At 40.5% G+C, this 18203-nt stretch overlaps 2 protein-coding genes across 3 annotated transcripts in view; one reads left to right on the top strand and one right to left on the bottom strand.

The window, feature by feature from the left end:
- The window catches only part of FBXO38 (F-box protein 38), a 56479-nt gene extending 56220 nt beyond the window's left edge, over positions 1 to 259 (bottom strand). Inside the window, exon 1 of the mRNA XM_060634606.3 lies at positions 96 to 259. The gene's annotated coding sequence lies outside the window, so the exon portion shown is untranslated. The remainder of the gene's footprint in view (positions 1 to 95) is intronic.
- A 329-nt stretch (positions 260 to 588) lies between these two features.
- LOC132680815 (sperm-associated acrosin inhibitor-like) overlaps positions 589 to 18203 on the top strand; it is a 118400-nt gene continuing 100785 nt past the window's right edge. For both annotated transcript variants that reach the window (XM_060634626.2, XM_060634624.3), the window contains exon 1: positions 589 to 1004. The gene's annotated coding sequence lies outside the window, so the exon portion shown is untranslated. The remainder of the gene's footprint in view (positions 1005 to 18203) is intronic.

Raw genomic sequence — 18203 nt, 5'->3', positions numbered from 1 at the left:
CCGGGAGCCCTATCCGGCCGCCTCCGTCCCGCCGCCCACACCCCCGGCTCTGCGGCCCGCCGCCGGTCCCCGGGCCCTCTCGACAGCCGCCTCACCTACGCCGGCCCTCCGTCTGTTATTGTGGTTGAGAGGGAGGGAGAAACGCTACAGACACTTCCCGCGGCCCCCACCGCCGCGGCGCTTCCGCTTCCGCCGCCGCTCAGGCATTTCCGGGGGGTTGCCTTCCGGGGCTGGGCTCGCTCCCCTTGTCCATGTTGGGTGTGGGACGCAGGCGTCTAGTCTCGGCAGCCATGTTACGCGTGGCCGTTTGTGAGGGCGCTGGCGTCAGTCCATCTTTACCGGGACGGCGTCGCCGCGCCGGAAGCACCTAGAGTCTGACGCCGGGGGGCGCGGGGGAGGCCGTCAGGACCCTGTGGTTTGCACGTCGCTCTGCCCGTGCCTGGCGGTCTCTGATAAGCCTTTGGACCTCGTGTTGCCATTTGCAAAACGAGTGCATTCCAATAGAGAATTTTCCAGAATTCGTCCAGCTAAATTTTTTTTTTTTTTTTTTTTTTTTTTTTTTTTTTTTGCCGGCGGGGGAGGGTGGGGGAAAGTTAACGATGTTACTTTTAAATTAGCTTTTCTTTACCTTGGGGACATTGTTTCTGCACATAATGAACAGTATTTTACAGTTTCTGAAAGGGTCGCGTATGAGTGTCTCATTAAGAACTGCCTAGCGCTCTCACATACGGACAGGAATCAGTGTCTTTGTTTAATGGCTGAAAATTACCCTCAGAGAGGTTAATATCACACAAGTGGACTGAAACCCAACTTTTTACCTTCCGGATCCCACGTTCTTGCCTCTGCATGCATGTGACTAAAATGAACTAAAATACCTACATTACAATAGATACAAATAACCTTTCAGGAAAGCTAGTGTGCGTTGAAACCGTAGGAGATGCAGTTTGACCAGACACGGGGCAGACTAGACGATTCTGCTGCAGAAAGCACTGAAGATGGACAAGGTAAACAAACTTGGGATGGGTGGGGGTGGGGGGCTCCCTGCTCCTTGCTAGTCTTTTCTTAATACCAAACCTGGTGTCTTCTCTTTCCCTACTACGGTTTGGCATCACAGGTTTCAGCTTGTCTTGGCAGACACAGTTCTTGCTGGGTGCCATTCCATGTGTTAAAACCGTGTGTCCTGATTTAGGGCTCTGGGAAGAAAAAAACAAAACCTCGTTCTATTTGTACACTGTTCATCTTAATCCCGGCTTTCGTATTGCATTCTTCCTGTAAGTGAAAGTAGTTGCTTCCGTCAGTTTCTTTCGTATTTGAACTGAAACACTAACACAAACCGTGGCCTTTTCGGTGTTCTGGATTGTCTAGAAAAACATAGGAATCCTATATGGAAGTGCCTAGCACTGAGCCCGGCATAGATACAAGGGATCCAATAAGGTTTACTTCAGTGCAAATGGGATGACTATTTGAATATACTCCTTCTTTTGGTTAGCATTCTTCCTGTGGCAAAAAGTACCATGGTGGGACTAGAAATACAAATAAGATTGTTTCCTACTTCAAATTTAGAAAGGAGACAAAAGCATGACTACATAAATGCTGAATAGAGATGTTTTCTGGGTGCTATGAGTGCCTGCTGTGTATAATTAGACATCAAAACTAGTTTAGTGGGGCGCCTGGGTGGCTCAGTCGGTTGAGCGACCGACTTCCGCTCAGGTCATGATCTCGCAGTTCGTGAGTTCGAGCCCCGCGTCAGGCTGTGTGCTGACAGCTCAGAGCCCGGAGCCTGCTTCTGATTCTGTGTCTCCCTCTCTCTCTGCCCCTTCCCCGCTCATGCTCTGTCTCTCTCTGTCTTCCAAAAATGAATAAACATTTAAAAAAAAAATTTTTTTTTTTTAAAACTAGTTTAAGTTTTAACATGTGAAGGTAGAACATATGCATCCCTTCAGCTCCAAGATTTTTCTGTTCCTTAGTGATACGGGTTTTTATTAGAGTCCTGAGCTAGTGTGCCCTGCTCTCCTACAGTGGCATTTTCAGAGGTGCTCTGACCTCTACAGGGAAATCTGCCCTACACTCAATGGCCCTAAACCACTGAAAGGTTTTTCTTTTTTAATTAAATTTCAAAATGCCTCTACTTCTCATAGTCTCGTAGGTTCTAGCACCAACCTCTCTTCTCCCTTGAAACTTCTTAGGCCCTTAGACAAGGGCCTAGCATTTGTTAGAAGGTTTAACACTTAAGAGGACAAGCCCTGGTTGGGGAGAGGGAACAGGGTTTGTTCAGGGCCACTTCTTATGGCTATGGAGCCTGTGTAACACACAACAGCAGGAGGGTACCGTGCACATCGGTGTCATCCACATTACCCTTGGAGTTGAGTAATGTGGTAGAGCTCAGCTACGAATTTAAACAGGATTTTTTGAGAAGCATATCATTTTTTACAACTGTTTCAACTGAGAAGCTGTGTATTCAGTGCTGGTCAGAATGCAGGCTTCACAATTTTAGAAGTTTAGGAAGATCTCGTTCAAGTGTGAGTTCCTCTGCTTACTGGCACAGAGACTCTGAGCCAGTGTTTCAGCTCTCAGCTTCAGGTTTCTCCAGTAGAAATGGACATCGTTATAGTACCTACATAACAAACCACTGCAGAATTTAGTGGTTTAACACAACTTGTTATGATCTGTCATGATTCTGTGGATTGACTGGGCTTGGTTGGACAGTTCTAGCTTGGGGCGTCTTATACTCTTGCAGTCAGACGTTAACTGAAATTGCAGTTAGCTTCAGGCTCAAATGAATGTCACGTTATTGGCAATTCAGGCCAGAAGCCATGTAGGGTCTTGCCTAGAGCTCTGCATCAGAGGGCCTGCACATGGTCTCTTTTTCTAGTTTGGGTTTCTCACAACAAAGCCATTGAGCCCTGATAGGGAGCTCTCAGAGACAGAAAATGCAGAGAGTGAGCTGTTCTAAGCAGCTAGATCCCAGATCTAGCCTTGGATCCCAGACTTCTGTCACAGTCTATTGGTCAAGAAGACACTAAGCCAGCCTAAATTCAAGGGAAGAAAAATAAGACTCTACCTCTTCTTTTTTTTTTAATTTTTTTTTTTAACGCTTATTTATTTTTGAGACAGAGAGAGACAGAGCATGAACGGGGGAGGCACAGAGAGAGAGGGAGACACAGAATCGGAAGCAGGCTCCAGGCTCTGAGCCATCAGCCCAGAGCCCGACGCGGGGCTCGAACTCACGGACTGCGAGATTGTGACCTGAGCTGAAGTCATACGCTTAACCGACAGCCACCCAGGTGCCCCGAGACTCTACCTCTTAATTGAAGGAGTGGCAAAGGATTTGTGGCCATCTTTAATTTACCACACCACCTCATTTGTTTATTTTTAATTTGGGGAGGGGAACATATGTAGATTTTATTAGCACAAGTATCAGAAAGGAGGGCTGGTAGACCCAGCAGTACAGGTTTTTGAGTCTACACATGAATGATTCTTTACATGTTTTTTTTAATGTTTATTTACTTAGTTTGAGAGAAAGAGAGAGAGAATGCACACATGCATGAGCAGGGGAGGGGCAGAGAGAGAGGAAGAGAGAGAGAATCCCAAGCAGGCTCCACACTGAGCATGGAACTGATGTGGGGCTTGATCTCACGACCACAAGATCAAGACCTGAGCTGATATCAAGAGTCAGATGCTTAACTGACTGAGCCACCCAGCTGCCCCTACATGTTTGTTTTTTTTTTAATTGTGTAAAAATACATGCAACATAAAATTTACCATTTTAACCACTTTTAAGTGTAGAGTCCAGTGGCATTAAGAATATTTACGTTTTTGGAGTGCCTGTTGGCTCAGTTGGTTAAGTGTCCGACTTTTGGCTTCAGCTCAGGTCATGATCTCACAGTTTCATGAGTTCAAGCCCTACCTTGGGCTCTGCACTGATGGTGCAGAGCCTGCTTGGGGTTCTCTCTCTCCCCTCTCTCTCTACCCCTACCCCTACCCCAATTGCTCCCTCACTCTCAAAAATAAATAAACTTTGGGGCGCCTGGGTGGCTCAGTCGGTTAAGCGTCCGACTTCAGCTCAGGTCATGATCTCACGGTCCGTGAGTTCGAGCCCCGCGTAGGGCTCTGGGCTGATGGCTCAGAGCCTGGAGCCTGCTTCCGATTCTGTGTCTCCCTCTCTCTCTGCCCCTCCCCCATTCGTGCTCTGTCTCTCTCAGTCTCAAAAATAAACATTAAAATAAATAAATAAATAAATAAATAAATAAATAAATAAATAAAAATAAACTTAAGAAAAAAAGAATATATTCACATTTTTGTGCAACTCTTACTATCATCCACCTCCAGAACTTCTCTCATCTTCCCAAATTGAAGCTCTATACCCACTAAACAACTTCCTGCGCTGCCCCCCCCCCCACCAGCCCACCATTCCACTTCTTGTCTCTAGATACCTAATATAAGTGGAATCATGTAATATTTGTCCTTTTGTGTCTGGTTACTTTCACTTAGCATAATGTCTTCAAGGTTCATCCATGATGTGGTATGTATCAGAATTTCTTTTTTAAGGTTGAATAACATTCCATAGTATGTATATACTGCATTTTGTTTGTCCATTCATCCATTGATGGGCATTTGGGTTGTTTCTCCCTCCCGGCTATTGTGAATAATGCTTCAGTAAATGTAAGTAAGCAAGTATCTCTTCTAGATCATATGGCAGTTTTATTTTTAGTTTTTCCAGAGTGGCCGCACCATTTTACATTCTCACCAGCAGTGCACGAGGGTTCCGTTTCTCCATATCTTTGCCCTCGTTTGTGTTTTTGTGAGGTAACATTTGTAATCCACTTAGAACAGTACCTGGCATGCAGCAAAAACTCCACAAAACTTACCTGGTATTATTTGATTGTCCAGAGGCCTCTTTTCCTTCTCAGGTATAGTTGAAGTTGCAAGTGCTGAACCTTAGCATGTAATATTTCTGAAGTTCACTTTCAAAGCATTCTACGCTTTCCCAAGTTAATAAGGAAAGCCTATGAAAGGATGTTTCACATAGGTGTGTGCATAGAGAATTGCAATTTCAAAACCAAACACAAGGTGGTAGATTAGGCAAAACCAAACCAAACCAGAACAAAACAAAACAAACCACGAAAGAAAGAATGAGAAGGAAGGAAGGAAGGAAAAGAGGGAGAAGGAAAAACCTGCATGGGAAGCTTTTGTAAGCATAAGCTCTGAGTTAAGCATTAAGCAATAAAGCCTTTGCTTTTTATTTTTAATTTGGGCCAAACTGCACCAGATCAGAGTTATGTCACAGGAAAGTGTAAAGATTAAGGTCAAAACTTGGGAAACTCAACAAGCCTTCTTCTTAACAATGACTCGTATTGTGTTTTCCCTGTCACTACATCTAGTGCAGATCTTTTAGCCTGATCTCTAGATATGAGAGTAAAGAAATTCCTCTTCAGAAAAGTGAAACGTCAAAAACTATTTACGATCAGCCAACATTTACTAAAGACTGCATGGGACCTGGGAATAAGACATCAGGGCTGCAGAGAGGACCAGGAAACAGTCTCTGCTCCTAGGCAGGCTGGGAGACATCATGTACAAAGAACAGTTCAGGAGAATGCCACGATGCCCAGCAGCACAGCAGGCACTGAGTGAGTCTAAGCATTTTGCAGCTACACTGAAAATGACTGCAAACACCTCATTTGCACCCCCTATGGGCTTCTGTGTCACTACTTCTTAATTGTGTCTCTGATCATCCTGGCTCTAGCCTCTCCCCTGCAAAGTCTTACTTTTATTGTGTTTGTTTTGGTTTAGGTTTTGGATTCTTTTAATCATAATGTCACTCTACCAATCATTTAAGTACCTCATCACATTTAATCCAATGAACTCTGGGGCCTACGTATCACTCCATTTTATAAGTAACACAACTCCGGTTCAGAGAAGTTAAGTATTTTGCTAAAGGTCACACAGCTAGTAAATTGCAAAGAATCATTGTGAAATTTGAGCTGACTTCAGAACCCATATCCCTAATTACTAAATTGTACAGTCATAATTTTTTCTCCAAGTGGCAATCTGATTGATCTTCCTAAAGTATCCTGTGGATTATGTCAATGGCTTCTTTGTGATTGAATTTGAGTATGCATATGTGACTTGTTAATCAGACATCCAAGGCCCAGTACACGTTGGTTGTAGTCTACCATTTCATTCTCGTTTCCCTTCACAGGTAGTATGTCCTAGCTGCACACAGGACTCACTGTTTCCCCTTGCCTGTCCTGTGATTTCCCCCTCATCTTAGCTGAACAAGTTACCTCCCTATAGGCAGCAGGTGAATGTCATTCAGGACTACAAGGAAAGAAATGGAAAATGCCAGCGAGCTGGGCCCATCTAGGTGAACCCAATACTGGGACAGAAGTCAATGGTCCTTCGATTCAAAAGATAACAGGGAGAGAACAGTTGTAGTTTTTAAAAGCTGATTGCATTTTGGTCCTGACATAGTTCATTCATTCATTCAGTATGTATTTCCTGAGTGCTTGCTCTGGGGCCAGGCATTGGACGAGGAGTAAGGAAACAATTGTGATGACAAGTGGGTGTGTTTCACCCTTCCATATGGTAAGGGAAGACAGACAAAGAAGCATAGAGGTGAATCCGTTTCTCAAAAATAAACACATCAGGGGGTGCCTGGGTGGCTCAGTCGGTTAAGCAGCTGGCTCTTGATTTCAGCTCAACTGACCACGTGGAGCCTGCTTAGGATTCTCTCTCTCCCTTCCATTCTCTCTCTTTTTTCCTCTCTCTCTCAAAAATAAATCAATAAACTTAAAAAATTAAAAATAAAAAATAAACACATGGAGGGTGGGCACACAGGTAAGTTTTGTTGAATGAAGGAATTCATGAATGCATGGATAAATCTAATATACTCAATTCTTCCTTTTAAGTGCTTCAATTGCTTGGCAAACAAAACCTTTCCAAATAAATGTTATAATTCTATCCAATTAAACATATAAATATGGCAAATAACTTACATAAACATAAATATATATAGTTATATATTTATATATAGTATATGTTAATATATAAATTAATAAACATAAATTTATATAAACATCGTAAATATGACAAATGACAACTTCTCAGAATGCTAATAATATTTACAGTCTTAATAAATTCTTATTCTTTCAACTTAAAATTCTAAGTTCAAATCAATACTCATTTAAAAACTTCAAATTGGAATAAGTTTCGTCCATCACATTCTTTAATATGCTAGATTTTCTTAAAATATGACAAATAGTTTAAATGCCAATTATTTATAGACTGTCTTTTAACACAAAATAGTAATATAGATATAATTTTATCTTCATTTTTATGTTCACATTTCATCTTTTGGGGATTATCAGACACTTAATCACGTAAAAAAAAATTGATTTCTCATATCTGGGGATTGTAATTGCATATTGATAGGACTGGGTCCCAGCATTCCTTGCTTCCCACCCCCAACCCTTTTCCTTTTGACTGTAAGGACACATGACAGGGGAGGTAGCAGCCACTATCTCCTCATGTAGATAGAGTCTGTGGGAGATGATGAAACCAGCGTGTAATTAAAGGCTAGCAGAGGGCATGGATGGATTCTTGGTATTGTTTAAGTCTGTGGCTATGCATGAATTAAGACTACCCTGGGGAGGGTTGGGGGCGCCTGGGTGGCTCAGTCATTTAAGCATCAGATCTTGATTTTAGTTCAGGTCATGACCTCATAGTTTGTGGGATTCAGCCCCATGTCGGGCTCTGCGCTGGGCATGGAGCTTGCTTAAGATTCTCTCTTTCTCTCTCTCTCTCTCTCTCTCTCTCTCTCTCTCTGTCTCTGTCTGTCTCTCTCTCTCTGTGTCTCTCTCTCTCTGTCTCTCTGTCTCGGGGCTCCTGGGTGTCTCAGTCTGTTAAGTGACTGACTTCAGCTCAGGTCATGATCTCATGGCTCATGGGTTCAAGCCCCGTGTCGGGCTCTGTAATGAGAGCTTAGAGCCTGGAGCCTGCTTTAGATTCTGTGTCTCCCTCTCTCTGCTTCTCTCTCTCTCAAAAATAAAAAATAAAATAAATAATAATAAAAAAGTTTCTCTCCCTCTCTCCCTTTGCCCCTCCCCTGCTCACTCTGTCTCTCAAAATAAAGAAAATATTTTTAAAAAGACCCACCCTGAATCCTCCTAATTGCATGAGCCCACACATTTCTTATTTAGCCTAAGCTAAGTTGCAGCTGTTTTATCACTCTTAACCAAAAGAATCCTGATAAATTTTCTGATTGCTAGCCATTGTCCTCCTTTACTATCTTAAACCTTCACAAAACATTTGTTACCCCAAATCGCCTTGAAAGTGCTTGTGGAATGAAGGAAGGTGGGGAGGGTCTAACTTGCACCAAAGTGGTAGGGGGTGAGACGTCAGTATCAGAAGGCAAAATGAGGGACTGATGGAGAATTCTGCAAAATTAGGATACAGAGCAAGTAGGAAGAACATAAAGGTCCTAGGGTCCTCTTACCAGACCTCCCATGGTTTGTGGAATGGGAAGTCAAATCATTTTGTATGAGTATGAAAGCATGTTTTCCAGAAGGCTTAGATCTCTAGGTGACATTTCCTTGCTTTCTACCAAGATGGTAAAGTGTTACTGTGATACAAAAATGCTAAATAGTTAATTGTAGTAAAGGCGAAAAAAAAAAAAAGTGCACTGAGTTTTGGACAGGACTGAGGACCTCAGACTCGGGAGAGAAAGATGGCATCCAGAAAGGATAGTGTCAACGCATCCGTTGTTTTTGCTTGAGTCTCATTCATTTATCCTGGCGATAGTACCTCAATATTCCCAACTTTGGGGCACAATTCTTTATCATCTTCTCGTCCATATAGTGGGGCTGCGTCACCCCTGGCTCCTGCCATGCCTTATAATTCGGTCCATTCCAATAAGAATTAAGCTTACTTGTAGCCACAGCTTGTAGACTGAGTCACGAATCTTATTTCAACGAGTCAAACAAGACTTAAGTCTTTTATTAGAAGTTTTAGGGAAGGGAAACTCTGCTACTGAAACTGTAACTCTAGAACTGCCTTGAGTTGAGGTTGGGGTGGTGGTCAGTGTTTATCTGAGAATGAAGACAACATCAAGGAAAGCACAGATGGGTCAAAAAAAAAATGGAGAGAAAAATTTCTGGCAACTTTTTTTTTAATGTTTCTGGCAACTTTTTCTGAGACTCTGATCTAGCAATGCCTGATTCTGAGGTTCCTCTGGACTTTTCAGGTGCGGGAGCCATAGAAATTCCCCTCAACGCACACCTGTCTTTTTTCTTTTTCTTTTTCTTTTTTTTTTTACATCAGTCACTTTGAGTTGGATTTTCTTTTGGGTGTTATTCTTCCAAAGGTGGATATATTACATGTGGTTTCCCCACTAGAGGGTGTAGCTCACTCACTGCACTAGGAGCAAGCCTTTTTTTTTTTTTTTTTTTTTTTTTTAAGAGAGGTAATGCTAGCAGGCTGGCCATCTAGTCAGAGGGACGTGGGATGGCACAAGGTCCCAACCACAGAGCTTACCTCTCTGACAGAATCCTTGTCTTAGAAGGACTGGGAGAGCAGTCAGATGACCAAGGCGTGGCTACAGGCATAGGAAATGGGATAGGACTAAGGTACCAGGTAAAGATTTCATGTCAAGAGCCATGAAGTTCCCTTAGTCTTAACAAGGAACATAGGCTTTGGCTTCCATGCCAAATTTGATTGGCAAGGCATGCCCGAATTGTTATGTTGAGAAAGATTTTGAGGCCACATCAAGCTCAGCGGAGTGTATGGTCATTGATTACCGATTACTGGTGTGGGCGTGGAGAGAGGCAAGGCTGGATATGATGCTTTCCATCTATGGGTGAGATGTTTCTCAATAGGAGCACTAGTGGCATTTTGAATGGGTCAGTTCTTCACCATGAGGGACTTTCTAGTGCATTACAAAGTCTTAGCCCACTAAATGCTAGTAGTACCACTCCAGTCTTTGTGACAAACAAAAGTTGCCCACACATATATTTTAAATGCCTGTTTTGAGAATAGTACTGTTCTACTTAAAAATCATTAGGTTTGACCAAGAGAGACTTGACTTGGATTTACCTGACAAATGAACTAGAGTTTCTTAAATTTCCTAAGACCAAGGGGGGCGGGGGGGAATGAGGTGTTTTGTTTTGTTTTGTTTTTAGATCCTGAGATCAGACTGAGCTTGCCATCAGTAAGGGATAGTGATTGACAATGGGGATGGAAATGAAGAGTCTCCAGAAAAGGGAAGAAGATGCTTATGGTGGTAGGGAGTCAAGTAGAACCTGGCAGCTGGTGATTCACATGTCATTCTGGGTTGAGGAAAAGGTAGGGAGAGCCTGAGCTGTGGGGTCAGGAGTATTCTGTTAAACAGCAGTGTCATTTGGGGTACTGTCATCTTGCCTTAGAGTACTCCATTGTGTTTTGGTGTCTCTTTGGTCAGTGTTGTCTTTATATGACTATCCTCAGAAAGATGTCTTCCACTCTCTACCTCTGAATCCACTGAACAATTATCAGCCACCTTAAATTATTTTTGGAACAAGGTATCATATGAGTCAAGGAGTGAACAAAAATAAATGAATAAAATATTCCCTATCCTTAAGAGTTCAAATATTACCTATTTTCATATTCTTCATGCTCCTCCCCATGCCTTGAAGGAGAAGTGAGAAGAGAATGTTTTGAGCAATAAGGAGTAATATTTTGCTACTTTCAAGTTTTGCATTTATCAACGCCCTCAGGCCAAAGACCACCAGGAACACTTGAGTTGAACAAGTTGGGTTTAAGATTTGTTGCCCACATGAAAAGATGCTCAACGTCACTCCTCATCAGGGAAATACAAATCAAAACCACACTGAGATATCACCTTGTGCCAGTCAGAGTGGCTAAAATGAACAAATCAGGAGACTATAGATGCTGGCGAGGATGTGGAGAAACAGGAACCCTCTTGCACTCTTGGTGGGAATGCAAACTGGTGCAGCTGCTCTGGAAAACAGTGTGGAGTTTCCTCAGAAAATTAAAAATAGATCTACCCTATGACCCAGCAATAACACTGCTGGGAATTTACCCAAGGGATACAGGAGTGCTGATGCATAGGGGCACTTGTACCCCAATGTTTATAGCAGCACTCTCGACAATAGCCAAATTATGGAAAGAGCCTAAATGTCCATCAACTGATGAATGGATAAAGAAGTTGTGGCTTATATATACAATGGGATACTACTTGGCAATGAGAAAGAATGAAATATGGCCTTTTGTAGCAATGTGGATGGAACTGGAGAATGTTATGCTAAGTGAAATAAGTCCTACAGAGAAAGACAGATACTGTATGTTTTCACTTTTATGTGGATCCTAAGAAACTTAACAGAAGACCATGGGGGAGGGGAAGGGGAAAAAAAAAAAGTTACAGAGAGGGAAGGAGGCCAACCATAAGAGACTCTTAAAAGCTGAGAACAAACTGAGGGTTGATGGGGGATGGGAGGGAGGGGAAAGTGGGTGATGGGCATTGAGGAGGGCACCTGTTGGGATGAGCACTGGGTGTTGTATGGAAACCAATTTTCCAATAAATTTCATATTAAAAAAATTCTCAATAAAAAAAATAAGATTTGTTTTCAAGAATGAGAATGCACATGGGAAGCCACAGAGAAGCTCGATAAAAGGATATTAGAAAGGATTTATTATAGGATTTAGGATTTTAAATTAATTTGGGGAAATTTTAAGGAAAACTGGTTTTACTCTAAATTGGATGCCCTCAGGAGCGGAGTCATTCTGCACTTTGGTGTCTTTAAAAGTCTTATTTTGAAAGAGGGAAGAATAGACAAAGGCTAAAATTGTACTTGGTAGAGAGGCAGCAGTCACTTATACTAGTCCAGGTAGAGGACGTCTGGTATTCTGTAGTTTGCATAATGTTCACGTTTTGCCTGTGTTCAGATGTGATCATGGAGTGGTACTGCCTTTGTCTTGATTCATCATGGTTACAGAGTGGCTGTGCCGGGTGTTAACATTCTGTGAAATTGTTGGTGTTAAATAACATCAAGGCCCAGTGGTGAGTAGGAGTCTGAATAACCTGCAGGAATGCCCAGGTTGGCTCCTAGAAGTCACGGGCTTGTACTTTTCCTCACATTGTCATATTTTTTTTTCTTTTTTTAATTTTATTTTTTTATTTTTTATTTTTCAAAATTTACATCCAAATTAGTTAGCATATAGTGCAACAATGATTTCAGGAGTAGATTCCTTAGTACCCCTTATTCATTTAGCCCATCCCCCCCTCCCACACCCCTTTAGTAATGCTGTTTGTTCTCCATATTTATGAGTCTCTTATGTTTTATCCCCCTCCCTGTTTTTATATTATTTTTGTTTCCCTTCCCTTTATGTTCATCTGTTTTGTCTCTTAAAGTCCTCATATGAGTGAAGTCATATGATTTTGGTCTTTCTCTGACTAATTTCACTTAGCATCATACCCTCCAGTTCCATCCACATAGTTGCAAATGGCAAGATTTCATTCTTTTTGATTGCCAAGTAATACTCCATTGTATACATATACCACATCTTCTTTATCCATTCATCCATCGATGGACATTTGGGCTCTTTCTATACTTTGGTTATTGTGGATAGTGCTGCTATAAACATGGGGGTGCATGTGTCCCTTCAAAAGAGCACACCTGTATCCCATGGATAGATGCCTAGTAGTGCAATTGCTGGGTCGTAGGGTAGTTCTATTTTTAGTTTTTTGAGAAACCTCCATACTGTTTTCCAGAGTGGCTGCACCAGCTTGCATTGGCACCAACAATGCAAAAGAGATCCTCTTTCTCCGCATCCTCGCCAACATCTGTTGTTGCCTGAGTTGTTAATGTTAGCCATTCTGACAGGTGTAAGGTGGTATCTCATTGTGGTTATGATTTGTATTTCCCTGATGATGAGTGAAGTTGAGCATTTTTTCATGTGTCGATTGGCCATCTGGATGTCTTCTTCAGAGAAGTGTCTATTCATGTCTTTTGCCCATTTCTTCACTGGATTGTTTGTTTTTTGGGTGTTGAGTTTGATAAGTTCTTCATAGATTTTTGGATACTAACCCTTTATCTGATATGTCATTTGCAAATATCTTCTCCCATTCTGTCGGTTGCCTTTTAGTTTTGCTGATTGTTTCCTTCGCTGTGCAGAAGCTTTTTATTTTGATGAGGTCCCAGTAGTTCATTTTTGCTGTTGTTTCCCTTGCTTCCAGAGACGTGTTGAGTAAGAAGTTGCTGCAGCCAAGATCAAAGAGGTTTTTGCCTGCTTTCTCCTCGAGGATTTTGATGGCTTCCTGTCTTACATTGAGGTCTTCCATCCATTTTGAGTTTATCTTTGTGTATCATATAAGAAAGTGGTCCAGGTTCATTCTTCTGCATGTCACTGTCCAGTTTTCCCAGCACCACTTGCTGAAGAGACTGTCTTTATTCCTTTGGATGTTCTTTCCTGCTTTGTCAAAGATTAGTTGGCCATACATTTGTGGGTCCATTTCTGGGTTCTCTATTGTGTTCCATTGATCTGAGTGTCTGTTCTTGTGCCAGCACCATACTGTCTTGATGATTACAGCTTTGTAGTATAGCTTGAAGTCCAGGATCATGATGCCTCCAGCTTTGGTTTTCTTTTTCAAGATCACTTTGGCTACTCAGGGTCTTTTCTGGTTCCATACAAATTTTAGGATTATTTGTTCTAGCTCTGTGAAGAATGCTGGTGTTATTTTGATAGGGGTTGCATTGAATATGTAGATTGCTTTGGGTAGTGTCGACATTTTAACAATATTTGTTCTTCCTATCCAGGAGCATGGAATCTTTTTCCATCTTTTTGTGTCTTCTTCAATTTCTTTCATAAGCTTTCTATAGTTTTCAGTGTATAGATTTTTCACCTCTTTGGTTAGATTTATTCCTAGGTATTTTATGGGTTTTGATGCAACTGTAAATGGGATTGATTCCATGATTTCTCTTTCTGTCGCTTCATTGTTGGTGTATAGGAATGCAACTGATTTCTGTGTGTTGATTTTATATCCTGCAACTTTGCTGAATTCATGAATCAATTCTAGCAGTTTTTTGGTGGAATCTTCTGGGTTTTCCATACAGAGTATTATGTCATCTGCGAAGAGTGAAAGTTTCACCTCCGATTTGGATGGCCGATTTGGATGCATTTTATTTTTTGTGTTGTCTGATGGCTGAGGCTAAGACTTCCAATACTATGTTGAATAACAGTGGTGAGAGTGGACATCCTGTGTTGTTCCTGACCTTAGGGGGAAAGCTCTCAGTTTTTCCCCGTTGAGGATGATATTAGCGTTGGGTGATTCATATATGGCTTTTATGATCTCAAGATATGCTCCTTCTATCCCTACTTTCTTGAGGGTTTTTATCAAGAAAGGATGCTGTATTTTGTCAAATGCTTTCTCTGCACCTATTGAGAGGATCTTATGGTTCTTGTCCTTTCTTTTATTGATGTGATAAATCACGTTAATTGTTTTGTGGATAATGAACCAGCCCTGCATCCCAGGTATAAATCCTACTTGGTCGTGGTGAATAATTTTTTTAATGTATTGTTGGAGCTGGTTGGCTAATATCTTGTTGAGGATTTTTGCATCCATGTTTATCAGGGAAATTGGTCTGGAGTTCTCCTTTTTAGTGGGGTTTCTGTCTGGTTTTGGAATCAAGGTAATGCTGGCTTCATAGAAAAAGTCTGGAAGTTTTCCTTTCATTTCTATTTTTTGGAACAGCTTCAAGAGAATAGGTGTTAACTCTTCCTTAAATGTTTGGTAGAATTCTCCTGGAAAGCCATCTGGCTTTGGACTCTTGTTTTTTGGCAGATTTTTGATTACCTATTCAATTTCCTTACTGGTTATGGGTCGGTTCAAATTTTCTATTTCTTCCTGTTTCAGTTTTGGTAGTGTATATGTTTCTAGGAATTTGTCCATTTCTTCCAGATTGCCCATTTTATTGGCATATAATTGCTCATAATATTCTCTTATTATTGTTTTTATTTCTGCTGTGTTGGTTGTGATCTCTCCTCTTTCATTCTTGATTTTATTTATTTGGGTTGTTTCCTTTTTCTTTTTGATCCAACTGGCTAGTGGTTTATCAATTTTGTTAATTCTTTCAAAGAACCAGCTTCTGGTTTCATTGATCTGTTCTGTTTTGGGTTTTGTTTTGTTTTGTTTTTTTGTTTTTGGTTTTGATAGCATTAATTTATGCTCTAATCTTTATTAGTTTCTGTCTTTTCTGCTGGTTTTGGGTTTTATTTGCTGTTTTTTTTTTTCCAGCTCCGTAAGGCGTAAGGTTAGGTTGTGTATCTGAGTCCTTTCTTTCTTCTTTAGGAAGGCCTGGATTGCTATATACTTTCCTCTTATGACTGCCTTGCTGCGTCCCAGAGGTTTTGGGTTGTGGTGTTATCATTTTCATTGGCTTCCATATACTTTTTAATTTCCTCTTTAACTTCTTGGTTAGCCCATTTGTTCTTTAGTAGGATGTTCTTCAGTCTCCAAGTATTTGTTACCTTTCCAAATTTTTTCTTGTGGTTGATTTTGAGTTTCATAGCGTTGTGGTCTGAAAATATGCACAGTATGATCTCGATTTTTTTGTACTTACTTAGGGCTGATTTGTGTCCCAGTATATGGTCTATTCTGGAGAATGTTCCATGTGCACTGGAGAAGAATGTATATTCTGCTGCTTTAGGATGAAATTTTCTGAATATATCTGTTAAGTCCATCTGGTTCAGTGTGTCATTCAAAGCCATTGTTTCCTTGTTGATTTTTTGATTAGATGATCTGTCCATTGCTGTGAGTGGGGTGTTGAAGTCTCCTACTATTATGGTATTACTATCAATGAGTTTCTTTATGTTTGTGATTAATTGATATATATATTTGGGTGCTTTCACATTTGGCGCATAAATGTTTACAATTGTTAGGTCTTCTTGTGGATAGATCCCTTGATTATGATATAATGCCCTCTGCATCTCTTGATACAGTCTTTATTTTAAAGTCTAGATTGTCTGATATAAGTATGGCTACTCTGGCGTTCTTTTGTTGACCATTAACATGATAGATGGTTCTCCATCCCCTTATTTTCAATCTGAAAGTGTCATTAGGTCTAAAGTGGGTCTCTTGTAAACAGCATATAGATGGATCTTGTTTTCTTATCCATTCTGTTACCCTCTGTCTCTTGATTGGAGCATTGAGTCCATTGACATTTAGAGTGAGAACTAAAAGGTATGAATTTATTGCCATTATCATGCTTGTAGAGTTGGAGTTTCTGGTGGTGTTCTCTGGTCCTTTCTAATGTTTGTTGGTTTTGGTATTTATTTATTTACATACATATATATGTATATAAATGTATATAAATTTTTTTTCATCTTTTCTCCCCTCAGAGAGTCCCCCTTAAAATTTATTGCAGGGCTGGTTTTAGTGGTCACAAACTCCTTTAATTTTTTTTTGTCTGGGAAACTTTTTCTCTCTCCTTCTATTTTGAATGACAGCCTTGGGGGATAAAGAATTCTGGCTGCATATTTTTCTGATTCAACACATTGAATATATCCTGCCACTCCTTTCTGGCCTGCCAAGTTTCTGGGGATAGGTCTGCTGCAAACCTGATCTGTCTTCCCTTGTAGGTTAGGGACTTTTCTTCCCTTGCTGCTTTCATGATTCTCTCCTTGCCTGAGTATTTTGTGAATTTGACTATGATATGCCTTGTTGATGATTGGTTTTTGTTGAATCTAATGGGGGTCCTCTGTGCTTCCTGGATTTTGATGTCTGTGTCTTTCCTCATGTTAGGAAAGTTTTCTGCTATGATTTGCTCACATAACCCTTCTACCCCTATTTGTCTCTCTTCCTCTTCTGGGACCTCTATGATTCTGATGTTGTTCCTTTTTAACAAGTCACTGATTTCTCTAATTCTTAAATTGTGCTGTTTTACCTTGATTTCCCTCTTTTTTTCTGCTTCATTATTCTTCATAAGTTTGTCCTCTATATCACTGATTCTCTGTTCTGCCTCATCCGTCCTTGCTGCTGTGGCATCCATCCATGATTGCAACTCAGTTATAGCATTTTTTATTTCATCCTGACTAGTTTTTACTTCTTTTATCTCCACAGAAAGGGATTCTAATCTATTTTTGACACCAGCTAGTATTATTATTATTGTGATTCTAAATTCTGGTTCAGACATCTTGCTTGTATCCGTGTTGGTTAAATCCCTGGCTGTCGTTTCTTCGTGCTCTTTCTTCTGGGGTGAATTCCTTTGTTTCGTCATTTTGATGGGATAAAAGGAATTAACGAGGTAGAAAAATTAAAATTAAAAAACTATTAAAATTAAAAAATTAAACACATACACACACAAATCGAATAAATGATACTAGGTCCTAGATGTGTTTTGGTCTGGGTGTTGAAAGTGGTTTGATAGATTAGAGAAAAAAGTTGGGGGGGGGAAGGAAATCATTTGAGAATTTGAAAAAATGAATACACTGAAGTAAACTAAAATGAAATGATGGGAGTAAAATAGAATTTGAAAAAAATTACACAAAAATAAAGAGTATAGTGGAAAAAATTTTAAGAAAAATATTTTTAATAAAAATTAAAAATAAAAATGAATATTTTCTCTTTCTGTATTCAAGAAAAAGAAATGAAACAAAAAACAAATCGTTTGAAAATTTGGAAAAGTGAATACACTGAAGTAGACTACAAATGATGGAAGTAAAATAGAATTTGAAAAAATTTACATAAAAGTAAAAAATATAGCAAAACAATTAAAAATATTTTTAATAAAAATTGAAAAAAAATGAATTTTTTCTCTTTCTGTATTCAGGGAAAAGAAGTGAAAAAAAGAAAGAAAGAAAGAAAATTGAATAGATGGACCTGCTAACAGATTGAAATAGGACTGAAATTACTTCGTTTTCCCCTAGATGTCAGACTATGAAGCACTTTATAGTCCATAAACTAAGCAGACAGTGATACTTGTTCTTGAAGGGCAAGGTTGGCCCAGTTCGGCAGGGCTTAGTGTAATGGCTCCTTTCACCACTAGATGGCGCTGCTAGCCTACTGGGGTGGAACGTTGTGATGCTCCTAGGTGTGTATGCGCGTGCGCGGGAGCAGTGAAAATGGCCTGCCTCTGCTATCGGAACTCTGTTCTTCCCATCAGCAATCACGCACCCATCCTCTGTCTTCAGCTTTCATCCACTCCCCGCTTTTT

Source organism: Panthera onca, chromosome A1, assembly GCF_046562875.1.
Source record: "Panthera onca isolate mPanOnc1 chromosome A1, mPanOnc1 haplotype 2, whole genome shotgun sequence".
In the NCBI taxonomy this organism is placed as follows: Eukaryota; Metazoa; Chordata; class Mammalia; order Carnivora; family Felidae; genus Panthera; species Panthera onca.
The sequence above is the reverse complement of the archived record's forward strand: the minus strand, read 5'-3'. Positions and strand labels throughout refer to the sequence as shown.